A 19,185-nucleotide genomic window follows, 5' to 3' on the forward strand; every position below is an offset into this window, starting at 1 on the left:
AGGAGCCTGAAAACATAAATAAGGTAAAACAAATTCAAATCACGTTTTATTATTTATTAAAAATGTGGATTTTACACCAAGTGTCATTCCCTGATAAACCAAAGGCCGCTGTGTTTGGGGATCTTTTCTGTTTACTCAATCGGTGTAAAATATTGCGCAGTTTTTCAGGATACTCCAAAAAGCTTATAAAAAAAAAAAGGTGAGTCACCGGCAAAAAGCAGTCCATAAAACGAAGGGTTTCAAGATTGCTGAACGTCGAGGGTCTCTTCACTGTCCGCCAGCCTTCCCATTCTCAAGGACGTCAGATCTGCAGGAAATAACGAAAAATCAGCAGGTTAACAGTCACATCACACCAGTATTACTGATCCCTAGATCCGCTCTACCCACTTACATTGACCACTACTCCCCCAACCTGGTCAGAAGAATCATATATTATATATACACGTACACACGAAAACCTGCAAATATGCGCAAAATAAGCACATATGAGCAGATGCACGCAATGAAAATTTTAGCAGATGCAGCAGCTTACCTCGACGAGTTATGTCAGCTTGTGTGCAAGCGAAGCGAAATTCTTCTCAAAACGCGTCCAAACGTCAGGATCCTCTCCACACGTAAGTTTGCAAAAAAAAGCGCACAAATCTCGGGTGGCCGCGTCTCCCCACGTAGCGCACAAATCTGCAAAAAAAGACAGGTTGCGTCAGGTGGCGTCGCGCAAATCTCAGGTAGGTACTCACCACACAGCGCATTAATCTCAGGTAGGTACTCACCACACAGCGCATTAATCTCAGGTAGGTACTCAGCACACAGCGCATTAATCTCAGGTAGGTACTCAGCACACAGCGCATTAATCTCAGGTAGGTACTCAGCACACAGCGCATTAATCTCAGGTAGGTACTCACCACACAGCACATTAATCTCAGGTAGGTACTCAGCACACAGCGCATTAATCTCAGGTAGGTACTCAGCACACAGCGCATTAATCTCAGGTAGGTACTCAGCACACAGCGCATTAATCTCAGGTAGGTACTCACCACACGTAGCACACAGCGCATTAATCTCAGGTAGGTACTCACCACACGTAGCGCACAGCGCATAAATCTCAGGTAGGTACTCACCACACAGCGCATTAATCTCAGGTAGGTACTCACCACACAGCGCATTAATCTCAGGTAGGTACTCACCACACAGCGCATTAATCTCAGGTAGGTACTCACCACACAGCGCATTAATCTCAGGTAGGTACTCACCACACACAGCGCATTAATCTCAGGTAGGTACTCACCACACAGCACATTAATCTCAGGTAGGTACTCACCACACACAGCGCATTAATCTCAGGTAGGTACTCATCACACAGCGCATTAATCTCAGGTAGGTACTCATCACACAGCGCATTAATCTCAGGTAGGTACTCACCACACAGCGCATTAATCTCAGGTAGGTACTCACCACACAGCGCATTAATCTCAGGTAGGTACTCACCACACAGCGCATTAATCTCAGGTAGGTACTCACCACACAGCGCATTAATCTCAGGTAGGTACTCACCACACAGCGCATTAATCTCAGGTAGGTACTCACCACACAGCGCATTAATCTCAGGTAGGTACTCACCACACAGCGCATTAATCTCAGGTAGGTACTCACCACACAGCGCATTAATCTCAGGTAGGTACTCACCACACAGCGCATTAATCTCAGGTAGGTACTCACCACACAGCGCATTAATCTCAGGTAGGTACTCACCACACAGCGCATTAATCTCAGGTAGGTACTCACCACACAGCGCATTAATCTCAGGTAGGTACTCACCACACAGCGCATTAATCTCAGGTAGGTACTCACCACACAGCGCATTAATCTCAGGTAGGTACTCACCACACAGCGCATTAATCTCAGGTAGGTACTCACCACACAGCGCATTAATCTCAGGTAGGTACTCACCACACAGCACATTAATCTCAGGTAGGTACTCACCACACAGCAGCACACAGCACATTAATCTCAGGTAGGTACTCACCACACAGCGCATTAATCTCAGGTAGGTACTCACCACACAGCAGCACATTAATCTCAGGTAGGTACTCACCACACAGCGCATTAATCTCAGGTAGGTACTCACCACACGTAGCGCACAGCGCATAAATCTCAGGTAGGTACTCACCACACAGCGCATTAATCTCAGGTAGGTACTCACCACACAGCGCATTAATCTCAGGTAGGTACTCACCACACAGCAGCACACAGCACATTAATCTCAGGTAGGTACTCACCACACAGCGCATTAATCTCAGGTAGGTACTCACCACACAGCAGCACACAGCACATTAATCTCAGGTAGGTACTCACCACACATCAGCACAGCACATTAATCTCAGGTAGGTACTCACCACACAGCGCATTAATCTCAGGTAGGTACTCAGCACACAGCGCATTAATCTCAGGTAGGTACTCACCACACAGCACATTAATCTCAGGTAGGTACTCACCACACGTAGCGCACAGCGCATAAATCTCAGGTAGGTACTCACCACACGCAGCGCACAGCGCATTAATCTCAGGTAGGTACTCACCACACAGCGCATTAATCTCAGGTAGGTACTGTTAGCGCAAAATTCGCTATCTTAGATATACTGTGCGTTTCCAAATTAAGATAATATGTGCAGGCCTGGAGAGCCTTTCAAAGAAACACACGGCTACATCATGTGCCCCAAAAAGCAAACTCTGTCTTTATTCAGCGCGCGTAAACTTAAATAATCTTAACACAGGAAATGAAGTAATTTACAGTTACAGTATTTAGGGAGCCGATTGGTTATTCTCAGAGGGAGGTATTTGTGAGGTAGCTTGTGATCTCATCCATCTGGGAGGAACTTCAGTGAGCACGCTCAGTTCATTCTTGAATTTAGCTTCATGAGAGAAACATCCTGTATCTCCTCTCTGTTTGCCAAGGACAGAGACATTCCTAAGCCATGTGCTTTCTGCCAGTTAGAACCGGTTTTTCCAGTTCTTGAGCACACGGCACTAGCTGTGGAGGTGGGGGGGAGGTGATGTTCCCTTCTCCCAGAAGTTCAGACCATTATAGAAAATACATTATATTCACAGTTGATAACAGAAAATATATACAAAATGGTGAACATATAGGATATCTCCCACAATTCCCTCCTTTGTTGTGCGTATTTTCATTCTCCTGGATAGTTTTTCCTTCCTATTTATGTTCTCGGGCCTTTCCCTACCGCCTACAGGGGACCCTAGCTGTCACCTTCCTTATCCCTGCCTACTGCTGGGTGATATCCAGGATAAGGAAAATACCTCACAACACGTTACAGTTTCCCAACGGTATTCTAGGTAGATGGCTCCTGAAAGATTGATCTTTATTCCACGTTTTCTGCATAAGCCACCTTGTTCATAGTTTAGATGATATAACATGTCTATTGTGATCGGCTTTTCAAGTGTGATCTCAGGTTATATTGTTTGTTACATGTTAACATTGGTCTGATTACACAATATGGCTGAAACATTGGTACACTTACTGCTACCTTATTGCATCTGTTGACATTTTTGTCCTATTTTATACACTAAAACTTGCTTAGTCGTACCCAAGCTTTGTAAACCAAGATGTTATCAGTCTGAGACCCCCCACCATCTGAAGTAGCCAGTTTCATTGATCAAAGGTTCAGAATCAACAACTCAATTCCCTAGACAATGCTGATGGTATCACAGGATTAACAAGACTCAACAGATTCATGGCCATACAATGTATATGGACAGAGCTCAAACAAACCTATACAAATGGAATTGTAGTAAAAGCAGGTAGCATTGTTCTGTATAAGTAAGACCAATATACATATGTTAGACCTCTATCTTATACAAAGAACTAACAAGTCACATACACATTTCACAGTTACATCAAAGCTTCCTACACCAAACAGGTTTGAAGGCCACATGAATGTTCATAGCTATTCGTATGTAAAATGCAGAATGGAGAATAAAAGAAAATACAAAACGGAGGATGAAGGACAAAATGGAGGGCTACAAATAGCCAATTATATTTGCACCACAATGCAATATTCCTAGATTTGTCATAATCCTCTTCATCAATACTTATGTATTTACCACATCCCTTATGAGGAAGAAGAGAAATGACAGCCCAATGACCGCAGGGGTCCTACATATAACAAAGGATTATGGGCCACATTTGTCTCCTTCCTTGATTATCTTTATTCAATGTCTGACATGAACCCAAATTAGCTTTTCTTGAAGTTTCACTGAGACCGTAGTGGTTAACAGCACTTGAAAGGATTCTTTGCATTTTGATCTGGAAACATGGAGAATACACATTTATGAGTGACAGATGATATAACTCCTGATATAAGGCACTCACTTGGGAGGTAAGGCCCTCCTTTTTGGCCTGGAATAAGCGTAGGCCTATTACAGCAGCATTACCAAACAAAACCTTCATAGGGACTCAACTTAGTCATATATTTAGGCGTGGTTCTAACCAAGTAGATGACTTATAAAATGTTTACCTTTTTTATTACTTATTACTTCTGGTGTACCCAAATATTCAAAATTACTTTCATAAAACATATTCTTAGGTCATATTTTTGGCGTGTTAAAAATTATTTTTATTTATATTTTATTTCTCAAGCCACGCCTCCAAATAACATGAAAAGAGGTCTATGCAAACCAACAACTCCAAACACCTACCTGTGGTAGCTGTATGCTATCATTCTGCAGTCACTGATACAGATAGTCTGGCTCGCACCGAGAAGGTACCTTGACCAATTGGCCTGGATTGTAACGGGCGCATATTATGCATCCCTGTACAAACCCTATTGCAGCAGTGTTGAACCCTGGGGTAAGCCAAGCAGAAGACACCATATCACACATTACCTCCTTGGATGAATGGGTTAGCTCAGGGATCAGGTGTGACATCATGGAGTACAGCGTGCAGGGGAGGCACAGGCTTTTACCTTTCTGCCAGACCCCAGTAGCATTCCGCTCGCTTTTTCACTCCTCCTTTTTCTTCTTTTGAGGCCTGTTCCTGTAATTCAAGCAACAGAGAAATATCTACACCTGTTTCAGGTGCAAGCAGGTTACCAGCCGTTACCTCATTCAAGGGAAGTCAGGCTGCTGCGGTGCCTGCTCTCTGGTTCCTTCCAGCCTCAGTGGTTGTCTCTGTGGCATAAGCCTGGACTCTGATGATAAGTCACCTGTGCGGAAAGAGCTAAAACCTGTAGAACAAAAACACTGCTTCTGCATTCTGGATTGGCTTACTCAAGGATCCCATGAAACTTCCACTGTGCCATAAAGGATGTGAAATCGTGTACGATTCCCAATGTGTACCTTAAGTCGGTGCAGACACAAACAGTCTTACCTGCAGCCAGCTTACATATTTCAGTGAGCGCCATCACCTCTATTTCCTGAGTAACTGAGTGTCTCAGGAGGGAAAGAGTGGTTTTTGTACTATTACCTCATTCTGTCGGTTACCACTGCATAGCTTTTTTTACTTGTCCATTTCACCGATATTTGGAACCATCTATGGGTAAGACTCAAGATTTACATTAATCATGGCAGTTACAACATTATTGTTAGGACACCCAGTTTCTCTTTTCATTAATCTTCCGACAATCATGTGCTTGCTATTAAATGTCATGGTCTGCACCTGTTGCCCCTCCTCTCAACCTTCTGAATTCAGTAAAAGACATGAAATGGCATTTTTGGAACTATACCCCTCTTGATTGCGATATGTGAGGGTGCTAGCAGGGCAGTCTCATACATAGCTAGTCTGGAAGCTGAAAGATGTTTAATTTGCACTCTATACAGTATTTTATGACCCCTTGAGGAAGCATGATATTAAGGGGCCCCACATCATTTCTGGTACCTGTACGAAAACATACTGTAAACAGGAGAGGAAATATTGTTATTACAATCTGCAACCATAACAACTGCACAAATGATGGTTAACTACTGGTTTACTAAGGGACTCGTATCCCTGATACCATTCGGGATAAAACTCAATTACTGGCATCAAAAATGTACTTATTTTTCAAATGTAACTATTTTCATGTAAAATACTGTTGTTAACTGAAAATGAGATACACTCTAAAATAGAACTTTTGTTATTAATTTGACTAAAATACTTATCAGATGTCTCAAGTACACGATTTCCTCATTTTAGTATCTTAATTGAATAATATTCAAATTAACACGACTCAATATTTTTAAATTCTCCACATACTCAAAGAACCTATATATATATATATATATATATATATATATATATATATATATAAATATACTGTGGTAACCCTGGACTATTATCTCACACAACTACCCTCAGGAATAAAATTAGATGCCCCTCCTTTGGTCACCTACATTTGTTCAAGTGAGAGACTTACATGGAGTCTAAGAGTGACCTCCCCTCTATACATTACCACAATATACATATATATACCAACAGACACACTTCTCTCCTAGGCTGATCTGTGTTGAGGGTGGAGCAAAAACCTCTTCCTATTGTTCTTACTTTCCATCTCCTTACATCACCTAGCTCCACCCCCTGTGGCCTGGCTCAGCGTTTGGTCTTTCTTGCCTCATTTCATTTCTAGCCTCCGAACAGTATATACCATATAACACAATCTAACTCTCATACGGGCCCTTCATTTATTTACACACAAATTCACACTCACTGGGGTTTTTAATTCACTCATATATACAGACTGCTAAGTATCTCATGTGAAGTAGAAACTGGGATTGTATTTACTGTTCATAGGACTTTCCATATTGAACAAAGTATATATATAAGAAAAACTCTTATGGACCGCGGTTTTTACATATTTTGTTCAGAATAGGCTATCCAATGACAAACACAATACAACTTATGCCCATTTCCACCCACATACTTATATTCACCACTCCAGATAGCAGCCATTATCACCGTTCATTGTTAAACCTTCTACCTTTCCTTAACTCATTGACTTGCTTTTTCCTTTCCCATTTTTGTGTGTCCAGTTATGTTTACAAACATCATCTCACTGAATTTGCTTGCGAGTCATATTTACGATTTTTCCCACAACTCACGACACAGGTCTGGCTTACCACTAATAAGCACTTACAATTTCACCCCTGCCCATCTTGTCGTAATTGGAAAAATCCTTAATTAATTGAGATTCTCTACTCCTGCACCTCATGGCACAGATCTGTACTTTTGGCACCACATTGTGGAACCTCAACAGCCCGTTTGGCCTGCCATAATCGGAGCAGAATCTCTGGCTAGCCCACATCTCTACTCCAAGCCCAAATTCCCTTGAGTTGAGGTATGCAGACATGGCAGATGCAAGCACTCCATGTGCACCCCTCCCCCCACATAACAAAGGGAGACCTCTTCAGCCACATGTTGAACAATGGAAAATCACCGCATGGACACTGTCAGCAACTTTTCTCACTACTATAACCTTCAGCTAAAATTGCTTATATCAACTTTCCTTTTTGCTTTCTTTTAACAAGTTATACTACACATTCTTTGTTCCTTATTAACCTGCACAGTCTGCTCACACCATTCACTTCTACAGAGAATATATATAAACCCCCATAGCTCACACCTTCTTTCACTCAGGACATTTTCTTCACAGACAACATAAAAACAACACAGTATATCTATTTCATAGTTCTTTAGATACAGACTTATCATATTTCAACTCACCCGGCCTGGGGCGGATCATAGCAGAGAGGGAGAGATGGGACAGGTACAAGAATAACTTATTACCTTGTTTGAGCTCATTATCTGTCCGTCTCTGCTTCGAAGTCCCCTTGTGTCCGGATAACGATGAAATATCTTCATATCTCTGTATCTTCATTATCTCAGCAGTGCCTCCAAATTTGTTAGCGCAAAATTCGCTATCTTAGATATACTGTGCGTTTCCAAATTAAGATAATATGTGCAGGCCTGGAGAGCCTTTCAAAGAAACACACGGCTACATCATGTGCCCCAAAAAGCAAACTCTGTCTTTATTCAGCGCGCGTAAACTTAAATAATCTTAACACAGGAAATGAAGTAATTTACAGTTACAGTATTTAGGGAGCCGATTGGTTATTCTCAGAGGGAGGTATTTGTGAGGTAGCTTGTGATCTCATCCATCTGGGAGGAACTTCAGTGAGCACGCTCAGTTCATTCTTGAATTTAGCTTCATGAGAGAAACATCCTGTATCTCCTCTCTGTTTGCCAAGGACAGAGACATTCCTAAGCCATGTGCTTTCTGCCAGTTAGAACCGGTTTTTCCAGTTCTTGAGCACACGGCACTAGCTGTGGAGGTGGGGGGGAGGTGATGTTCCCTTCTCCCAGAAGTTCAGACCATTATAGAAAATACATTATATTCACAGTTGATAACAGAAAATATATACAAAATGGTGAACATATAGGATATCTCCCACAGTACTCACCACACGTAGCGCACAGCGCATAAATCTCAGGTAGGTACTCACCACACGTAGCGCACAGCGCATTAATCTCAGGTAGGTACTCACCACACAGCACATTAATCTCAGGTAGGTACTCACCACACAGCAGCACACAGCACATTAATCTCAGGTAGGTACTCACCACACAGCAGCACACAGCACATTAATCTCAGGTAGGTACTCACCACACAGCAGCACACAGCACATTAATCTCAGGTAGGTACTCACCACGTTGAAAGTAGTATAAAAGGCTCCAACCATCAGCTTCCTCTGTAGGCTCGGAATTCGCGGGCAAATTCAAGTACCGGTGACGTCACCGGTCACGTGAGGCGCGGGCACAGCTCTCATCGTGCACGGCAGCTGAACTGTACTGCTCGTGCACAATGGGAGGTCACATGGTGCCGATTCCAGCCACCTCATTGGCTGGAATCGGCAGCAGGAATAACCGCAGTGTAAACTACTAATATGCAGCCGCGCGAGACAACGGCACGACTGCGCACGCGCGAGACAGCGGCGCGACTGCGCACGCGCGAGACAGCGGCACACGACTGCGCATGCGCGAGTCTGCGGCGCGCTCGCGCTCGCCTGGGAGCACGTTACACGTGCACACTCTCTGCCAATAGAAATGTATCCCTGACACTGTTGTCAGGCAGAATACATTTCTATTAGCCAATGGAAATGCAAGCTTCTGCTGCCTCTCGGCCAATAGAAATGTATCCCTGACACTGTTGTCAGGCAGAATATATTTCTATTAGCCAATGGAAATGCAAGCTTCTGCATATAAGCATATATATATTTTATTTATATAAATATATATATATAAATAAAAGTATATATATAAAAAAGCATATATGTGTGTGCATATATAAATATATGCATATATATATATGTGTGTGTGCATATATATATATAAATATATATATATATGCATATATATATGCATATGCATAAATATATATACACATATATATATGCATATATACATATATATATATATATATATATATATGCATATATATGCATATATACATATATATATATGCATATATATATATATATATGCATATAAATGTGTGTATATATATATGTATATATGTGTATATATATATATATATGTATATATATATATATTTATATGCATATGCATATATATATGCATATATATATATATATGCACACACATATATGCTTTTTTATATATATATATATATATAAAAATAAAAGTATATATATAAAAAGCATATATGCATATATATATATATATATATATATGCATATATATGCTATCTGTATCTGTCTATCCGTCTGTATTTATCCGTCTATATTTATCCGTCTATCCGTCTGTATTTATCCGTCTACATTTATCCGTCTGCGTCTGCCCGTCTATCCATCCGCGTCTATTCATCTATATGTTTATGTGTATATACACACATATATCTATCTAGCTTTATTTGTCTGTGTGTGTGTATATGGCGGTTTCAGGCGAATGTAATTTTCTTCCCTTATGCGGCCATGATTGTCACGGCCGTATATTGGGACAAAACTAAGCCTATGATTACTGTGGTTTCTCTCTCGTTAATACTTGACTGAGAAAATATAGGACCTCCCCTATGAATACTATGTGCGTGAAAGATCAGGCGGCCGCCATATTCCCACCATTTATTTTGTTTCTTACAGTTGCTCCTACAGCGGTGTGTGTGTGTGTGTGTGTGTGTTGGTTTGTATGTATGTATGTATGTGTATATATTTTACACACATACACACATCGCAATGCATTGTTCTTACAAGGCGCACTGCACTGGCAGACACACTCGCATATTTGCCATGCGAGATATTGGTTTGAGTTTCTCGGGCTGATATAGTGCTCACTTGTGTAAAATCAGCCACAGAGAATGAATTTAACATCACCAAAGACATAAAGCTATACATTGCCCTCTATTGTCAGCATGCTGTTATCCTGACCCCCAAGTGTCAATGCATAATGCATCCCAAGTGGCAGCGTGCCCACCCATATCACGTCTTGTATCCAAGCTAGAGGCGATACAACAGGGTCCTAGAACGTCCATGCCCATCCGTTTCGCATTTTGAATCCAAGCTAGAGGTAGTACAACAGGGTACTAGAATCTCCATGTCCACCCGTATCACATCTTGTATCCAAGCTAGAGGTGGTACAACGGGATACTAGAGCCTCCATGCCTGCCTGTATCACATCTTGTATCGAAGCTAGAGTTGGTACAACGGGATACTAGAGCCACCATGCCCGCCTGTATCACATCTTGTATCCAAGCTAGAGGTAGTAAACAGGGTACTAGAGTATCCATGCCCGCCCATATCACATCTTGTATCCAAGCTAGAGGTGGCCCAACAGGGTACTAGAGCCTCCATGCTCCCCGTATCACATCTTGTATCTAAGCTACAGGTGGTACAACAGGGTACTAGAGACTCCATGCCTCCCCATATCACATCTTGTATTCAAGCTAGAGGCGGTACAACGGGGTCCTAGAGCCTCCATGCTCCCTGTATCACATCTTGTATCTAAGCTACAGGTGGTAGAACAGGATACTAGAGCCTCCATGCCCCCCGTATCACATCTTGTATCTAAGCTAGAGGTGGTACAACAGGGTACTAGAGCCTGCATGCCCCCTGTATCACATCTTGTATCCAAGCTAGAGGCGGTACAACAGGACATACATATATACATACAATAAGACCAGCTTTACACAGATGTAAGTGCAGTTGCGCACACTTTTGTGCACTTTTTTGTCTCTCTGAGGGCAGCCGCACATGGGTGTAATCGTGGAACGTACATGTCCTATGCAGTGTGTAGATATATTACTATACATATTATATGTGTGTGTGTGTATGTATGTGTGTGTATATATATATATATATATATATATATATATATATATATATATACATACACACACACACATACATACATATATCTATACACACACATCTTGATACATATACGCATAGATAAATGTATATATACATACACTCATACAATACATTGCATGGGGAATATTCCTGTTTTTACCATGTGGAGTGATTTTTATGAGTGACTGCTATGAGTGACTGCTATGAGTGACTACAGTGAGTGGCTACTGTGAGATTGCAGGGAAGATCTGGAGGCCCTTGGGAAACTCTGGGTGTTCAGAGACCCAGGGAGAAACACTAGCAGATTTTGGTAGACTGCAGGCAGGACTATTCACTGCACTGGATGGGCGGAAGTAGCTTTGTGAGGGCGGAAGTGGTCAGCACAGCAAGGGGTGCTGGGAGATGACCTCCTAGCAGGAGGGGCTGAAGATGTAAACAGAGCATGGAGGTGAAAAATGGAGCCTAGGTAAGTACTACTTCTGAAAAAAACGTTTTATATGTGTTATTTACCACAGGTTGTGCCAGCGGGGCAGATTTACTGGAGAAAAAAAATACAGATTGTAATGACAGAACCCCTTTAAATGAGCTGGCTGGGTGAGGTATTCTCCACCACGGTGACCGCACCGTTGCATACACCCACAGGTTTCTCCCTATCCCTTTACAGGTGCGGCCTCCAGACATCTGATGTCTTATGTGTGTGTCAGGTGGGTGATGCCTGACACTATGTATGTCAGCACAGTGGCTGACTCTCTATCCCCTTGGTGTGGTTAACGTGGACTAGCTATAGTTTGCTATCTGTATGCATGTGAGTTCTAGGTGGGGTTCCTGTTCTATGTGGTATGCATAGCCTTGTGTGTTGGTGTGAACAGCGAGTTGTTCTGTATGTCTGTGCAGGTGGCCAAACTTGAGGTGTGAACCGTCATGTTTTGTGTGCGAATGCAGCATCCGAGGAGCGGGCCCCAGCCTAGGAGACAATGGGATAGAGTTTGGGCCTTGTCATGGGGCTCTGCCATCTCCCCCTCGGAGGGTAACCAGGGACACATCCAAGGGGCCAAGGACAGACTATTAAATGGGGGTAACCCAACTGCGGTTTACCTTAGTCTTTTGTCACGTGTGACGCCACCTTTCCGTCCCCTGCGGTGAATACAAGAAGATGTAATAAAGAGTCCAATACACAGAGTTGACTTTTAATGGCTGAACCTGGAACGGTTGGTAAAGCCGTTTACTTGCAGAAGGATTTGAACAAACTTGAAACAGTGCGTAATAATTTACATAATGCCAGGGAGGAATCACGGGAGGACAGAGGGATTTCCCAGGCCTAGTTTCACTATCACTACTGGGTCCACTATGGGGGTCATTGTTATTACTGGGGTCACTATGGGATTACTATCACTACTGGGGCCACTATGGGGGTCTCTATCCCTAATGGGGTCACTATGAGGACCCTATTACTACTAGGGTCACTATTACTACTGTGGCCACTATGGGAGTCACTATTACTATACTGTCTTACAATTACAATAGGCCCTTTGAAGGCACCCATAAGGCTGATGTGGCCCTCGGTGAAAATAAGTTATTTGGCACAGGAGTTATTAAAAGTCCTTTTTACAAGGTACCAGAAAAACATATGTGGCTTGTTTCCTAAATCATTGCTATCTACCTGACATAGGTACCGTGTATACTCGAGTATAAGCCGAGTTTTTCAGCACTTTTTTTATGCTGAAAAAGCCCCTCACATCCATTCAGTAATGACTTCACTGAATGGCTGTGATTGGTTTATCAAGCGCCGGCTGTGATTGGCTGGCACTTGATCCGATCACAGCGCTTAATTACACAGTGCTGACAGCGGGAAAAATTCAAAGCTGAGCAGGGAGATTACAGCAGGGAGAATTCTCAAGCACAGCTTGCAGCACCATCGGGGAGACCATCGGGCCGGGAACACAGACGCCGGCTGGGAGGTGAGTATTGCGGGTTTCTTTCACCTAGTCTATACTCGAGTATAGCTCAGCTTATACTCGAGTCAATAAGTTTTACCAGTTTTTTTGTGGTAAAACTTATTGACTTGGCTTATACTTGGGTCAACTAGTACTCGAGTATATACGGTATATCATGCTGGAAATTGGTGATAGGTTCCCTTTAAAGAATCCCTTTAAAGAATCGAACATCAGCTTACTGTACCAAATATGGGTGGCAGTGCAGACAGTTTTCTTTATGCCGGAAGAGACTATTTTGCTTACTGTTCTCAGGAGCATAGCCTTAATAACTCCCTGGCATCTGGATCTCTGTACGGCTAATCTATACCTTGCAAACACCATGTAAATAAATTAGTGTGTATTTCTCACATTGAACGTGTTGGCAGCATGATATAGAGCAGGAGGAGCTGAGCAGATTGATATATACCTTTATGGGAAAAGATTAAGTGGAACTTAGAATATATTGATTGAAATATATACTCCATCTTGGATTAGAAGTCCAGAGGGCAGTCTCCAGCGGATTGTAAATCACTGGCTGAGACCGCCCCCTGGATTTAGAAACCTGACTTTAATCAATAAATTACTAGTTCTACTCAGTCTTTCCCCACCAAACTATATATCAATCTGCTCAGCTCCTCTGGCTGTATAACATGCTGCCCGTAGATAGGCTGGCAGGTGCAATGTGACAAATCCAGTTTCCATTGTACAACTGAAAATTCCCTAAATACTTTTGAAGAAATATATCAGAACTGGTGCAAAGGAAAAGTAGAGTTAGTGTTCATTTGTACCAATCAGGTCCCTGCTTTAATTTTCTGAAATGGGAGGTGGAATCTGATTGGTTGCCAGGTTCAACTACTCTACTTTTCCTTTGCACCATTTTTAATATATTTTTCCCCACTCTGAATTTTATTTCTTCTTATCTCTATTTCCAATCCGTGAATGGAAATAGATATTTGTAGACAGACATTAAGTCTCCTCTCAGCCTTCTTCTTTGCAAGCTATTAATTCAGTGCTACTTTGTATTACATGAGGTAGGCTGTTAGGTGGTGTGCCTGTCAACTTTTTCCAATGACAATCAGCAGAACAGTGAGTGCAGCTCTGGAGTATAATGCAGGATGTAACCCAGGATCAGTACAGGATAAGTAATGTATGTATACAGTGACTCCACCAGCAGAATAGTGAGTGCAGCTCTAGAGTATAATACAGGATGTAACTCAGGATCAGTACAGGATAAGTAATGTATGTACACAGTGACTCCACCAGCAGAACAGTGAGTGCAGCTCTGGAGTATAATGCAGGATGTAACCCAGGATCAGTACAAGATAAATATATGTACACAGTGACTCCACCAGCAGAACAGTGAGTGCAGCTCTGGAGTATAATGCAGGATGTAACTCAGGATCAGTACAGGATAAGTAATGTATGTACACAGTGACTCCACCAGCAGAATAGTGAGTACAGCTCTGGAGTATAATACAGGATGTGACTTGGGATCAGTACAGGATAAGTAATGTATGTACACAGTGACTCTACCAGCAGCAGAATAGTGAGTACAGCTCTGGAGTATAATACAGGATGTAACTCAGGATAAGTAATATATGTGCACAGTGACTCCACCAGCAGAATAGTGAGTGCAGCTTTGGAGTATAATACAGGATGTGACTTGGGATCAGTACAGGATAAGTAATGTATGTACACAGTGACTCCACCAGCAGAATAGTGAGTACAGCTCTGGAGTATAATACAGGATGGAACTCAGGAGCAGTACAGGATAAGTAATGTATGTACACAGTGACTCCACCAGCAGAATAGTGAGTGCAGCTCTGGAGTATAATACAGGATGTGACTTGGGATCAGTACAGGATAAGTAATCTATGTACACAGTGACTCCACCAGCAGCAGAATAGTGAATGCAGCTGTACAGTATAATACAGGATGTAAAGGCCCATTTACATGCAAAGATGACTGTCAGAAACTGACAGTTTTGAGCGATTATTTTGCAATAGGTACTAATGGGCTAATCAGACCATTAGTAGCTAACTAGCTTCATTTGCATGTATTTAGAGAACAGCAGGTGGCCTGTTTTCTAAATACACCGCTTTTGTTCTTCCACAGGCTGCTAGCTGCATACAATGCTATCAGCACTGGCCATGGAGAACACAGCATGCTGTCCCTCTTATCAGGAACAATGGATTTCATGCTGACCTGAAGTCAGCGATGGACGAAGAGTGCATGGTAAGTGCACGACGGGCACACATTTACACGCAACATCTATCGCTCAAAAGCCGTTGTTTGGACGAATTGGGAGCGATAATCGTTGCGTGTAAATCAACCTTAACTCAGGATCAGTACAGTATAAGTAATGTATATTGGGCTTCGTGTGGCGCAGAGTGTTAAGGCAGCAGTATGCAGTCCTAGGCTCTTACTCATGACCTGAAGGTTGTGAGTTCAGGTAGCCGGCTCAAGGTTGAATCTGCCTTCCATCCTTCCGAAGTCGGTAAAATGAGTACCCAGCTTGCTGGGGGGAGGGGTCATAAATAAATTATCTGTAATTGCTGTGGAATAAGTTGGCGCTATACAAATAACAAGCCCCTGTATGTACACAGTGACTCCACCACCAGCAGCATAGTGAGTGCAACTCTGGAGTACAATACAGGATGTAACTCAGGATCAGTACAGGATAAGTAATGTATGTACACAGTGACTCCACCAGCAGAATTGTGAGTGCAGCTCTGGAGCGTGATGCAGGATGTAACTCATTATTATTTGGAAATATATTCTTGATTTATCCACCAGGTGGCAGCAACACATTTCTCTTGCTCCAGCATTGAAATGATTCACATGAATCCAATCATTCAGCAACTATCTCCATAAAGTTCTAATGGTTTTCTTTAATGATTTTCTCTTTAATGTTCATCCGCCTCAGTCATGTCACATTTACCAACGAAAATTCAAGGGCAGGAGCATATTAAACTGTAACTGGTAGAACCTGTCCCGGAGATTTGGGGAGGCAGAGTCCGCGTCAGGACAAGCCTCAGGAGATCTCAGTGTGTTGCAGGCGAGCATTTGTAGCAGTCACAGGGCAGAAGGTTAAATTAGAAGCCAGAAAAAATAATATATATTCTATAAACCCAGCAGGAGCCGGGTGTCTGTGGCTTCCTGATAGGGAAAAAGAGGATTATATGAAAGGACGTAGGGAAAGAAGGAAGGCGGCTGCGAAAACCACAAGAGGCAAGATTGAGGACATCAAAGAATTAATACATGAGCTCCCAAGCTAAAAGCATAAAGCGCCGTCATACAGGAACATTGGATAATTGGCAACATTTGCCTTCCATATACCAGAACGGTTCTCAGGAAATATATATATATATATATATATATATATAACAGATTCTCTGTTCAAAAGATATGCACATGAATCTAAACATTTTATTAGCTACGGGAGAAATATTACATTTGTCCACTGGGTGGCACCATGTAAGCAAATCTTTTGAATCTCTATTTTGCATTGCAGAAGTATTTAACCCCATAAAGAATAAGTAGATTTATTACGTTTAGGCCTCATTCACACAAGCATTGCGATTTTCGGCTGGCCAGACCGCTGCCGAAAATTGCATGAACGAGAAAAAGCCGTGACCAAGTCGCGTCTAAATCTCATGTTTTCTCTCCAATTCACATGGCCTGGGGTGGCGTTTATACGCCGCAGCCCAGAATTCCTTCAGTCAGGAGAAATCTTCACAAATCCTTTCACTGCCTCAATAGAGTCAGCTGACATAGTTAAACAGCGCTAAACCCCCTACTTCTTCCTTTGCCAGCAGCTCCCATAGAAGCCAGCTGATCGCAGCCAAAAGACAGGGCAAGACCTATCTTTTCTGGCCGTATCAAAACATCGGCTGGCGTATTTGGCCACCGATGTCCTATTTTGGGGTGTCAATGGCAAAGATGTCTGGGGTAGACAATGGCAAACCACCCGGCAAAAACACCAATTTCACGCAGCATATTTGAACGCATGTGACAGTGTTTAACAGCGTTTTTTTAACGTAACCCATCATTGCGATGTGTGATGAGCTGTGTTAAAAAGCACTAAAATGTGCTAAAATAGAGCAGGAAAAGAACACACTTGGCAATAATTAAAGAATTCAGCCATTTCAATGGCTGGGAGCATCAGTGCGTATTTTTTTGTGCGCGCAAACAGTACAGTAAAAAATACAGTTGCGCGCGCAAATATCCAATTTTCAGGGCTTAAACAGACAGGTGCATACTCCAATATGCTTATTGCTGCAGAGCGTATTCGCGCATGAACCTGTTTGTTTGTTTTTTTGATAATTCAAACTGCTCCATTTATTTTTACGGCCATAAAAACAGGACAAAATCAGGCCTATGTGTTCAAGCCTTCATTCCGCAAAAACGCATGCAAATACACTTACTTTCATGTGAATCTGGACTAAGTAAATGAAAGCAGCATTTATAGAAATGAGACAAGACAAGAAAAAGCTACAAAGTAATATTCAGGCAAATCGGATTACTTTTTAGGGGTGTGAATAATTTTGCAAGGCGCTGTATTATGAACAGTGGCATTATTATGAAGCAATATAAAAGCATAATGTCAGAAAGTTAATATAGCTGGGGGAGCCGAAGAACAAATTCGGCATTACCGGGGCCCAGGAGCATCAACCTATGCCAACCTATGTCAGAAAGCTAGCCACACAGGCGCTGTAATGGCTGCCATTGTTGGCTGACCCCCCACTCTCAGCATCACACATTAGATAAGCTTTATCTGGTTCGCGGGATTGATCTGCCGAATTCAGGTATCTTAGTAAGGGTGTATTCACATGCAGCGAGTGATTTGAAGTTTTCCCTCTCCTGGCCCTGGTCTTGTGTATATCATTTCTCTCTTCCCTGTGGATGTTCTCCTTCCTCTCCCCCCTCCCCGCCATCATCTCGCTCAGTTACAGCACAAGAAAGCATTGCCGGTGATTGCATCGTAGACGCCAGCGCATGGTGTGAAACTTCTCATAGAGGAAAAGCTCGACTGCACTAATCTGATGTGACAGAGCTGCAGAGTGCCAGTGCCGATGCCTGCTGAAGTCCAGCGCTGCCTCCTGTCCAGTCCTTCTGCTGTGATAACAGAAGGGCATCAGGTCAGGTTTATATATGTACATCTGTACAGTCCAGTAAATACTTATAGATCCACCTTCTGATCACAAAAACACTTTTAGGTTCTTAAACTTTGAGCGTGCAGCCGAATCTGTAGGCAGCATATAATAGAGCAGGAGGAGCTGAGCAGATTGTTATATAGTTGTATGGAAGAAGATTCCACATAACTTGTCATTTATTGATATAAGTTTCTGTTCATTTAGAGCTTAGGAGTCCAGTGGGCGGTCCTATCAGTGATTGACAGATATTTCTCTATGCAAAGTCATAACACATACCTGCAGTCACTGATAGGTCTGCCCACTGGACTCCTAAAGTTCAAGGATAGAGGATAACTTGCTGATCGTTGGGAGTCTCACCGCAAAGACCCCTGCTGATCTTGAGTGAGAACGAGGATGCCGTGTTACCCGCCCTCCTCTATGCGGACTTACAGCACCCGCCCGCAGTGAGGAGGAGACTGAATGGAGTGCTGGTCACTCAAGAGCGTTGACTCTTCATTCAATGGGACGGCCGGAAGTAGCCAAACGGCAAGCGCTTGAGTATTTCTGTCAGCCCTATTGAAATTAATGAATCGCCGACTGCGCAGGCTCAGCCAGTGCTCCATTCATTCTGACATTACTGCAGGGGGAGAAGCGACCCCACAGTGACAGGCTGAGGGGGACATAGGACCCCCGTTCTCAAGATCTGTGGAGGTCTCACATCAGCGAGTTAT

At 42.7% G+C, this 19,185-nt stretch overlaps 1 long non-coding RNA gene across 3 annotated transcripts; it reads right to left on the reverse strand.

Annotated features, from left to right (window-relative positions):
- Positions 1-19: 19 nt before the first annotated feature.
- LOC136621303 (uncharacterized) lies at positions 20-8,919 on the reverse strand. Of its 3 annotated transcripts, none has more exons than XR_010791229.1 (3): positions 8,692-8,919; positions 533-678; positions 20-307 (listed from the first exon to the last, which is right to left on the reverse strand). It is a non-coding gene; the product is annotated as an uncharacterized lncRNA (long non-coding RNA). The 3 variants fall into 3 exon arrangements; XR_010791230.1 differs by lacking the exon at positions 8,692-8,919 and adding an exon at positions 2,577-3,794; XR_010791231.1 differs by lacking the exon at positions 8,692-8,919 and adding an exon at positions 738-756.
- Between the last annotated feature and the right edge of the window lie 10,266 nt (positions 8,920-19,185).

This window comes from Eleutherodactylus coqui, chromosome 3 (genome assembly GCF_035609145.1).
Source record: "Eleutherodactylus coqui strain aEleCoq1 chromosome 3, aEleCoq1.hap1, whole genome shotgun sequence".
Lineage (NCBI taxonomy): Eukaryota > Metazoa > Chordata > Amphibia > Anura > Eleutherodactylidae > Eleutherodactylus > Eleutherodactylus coqui.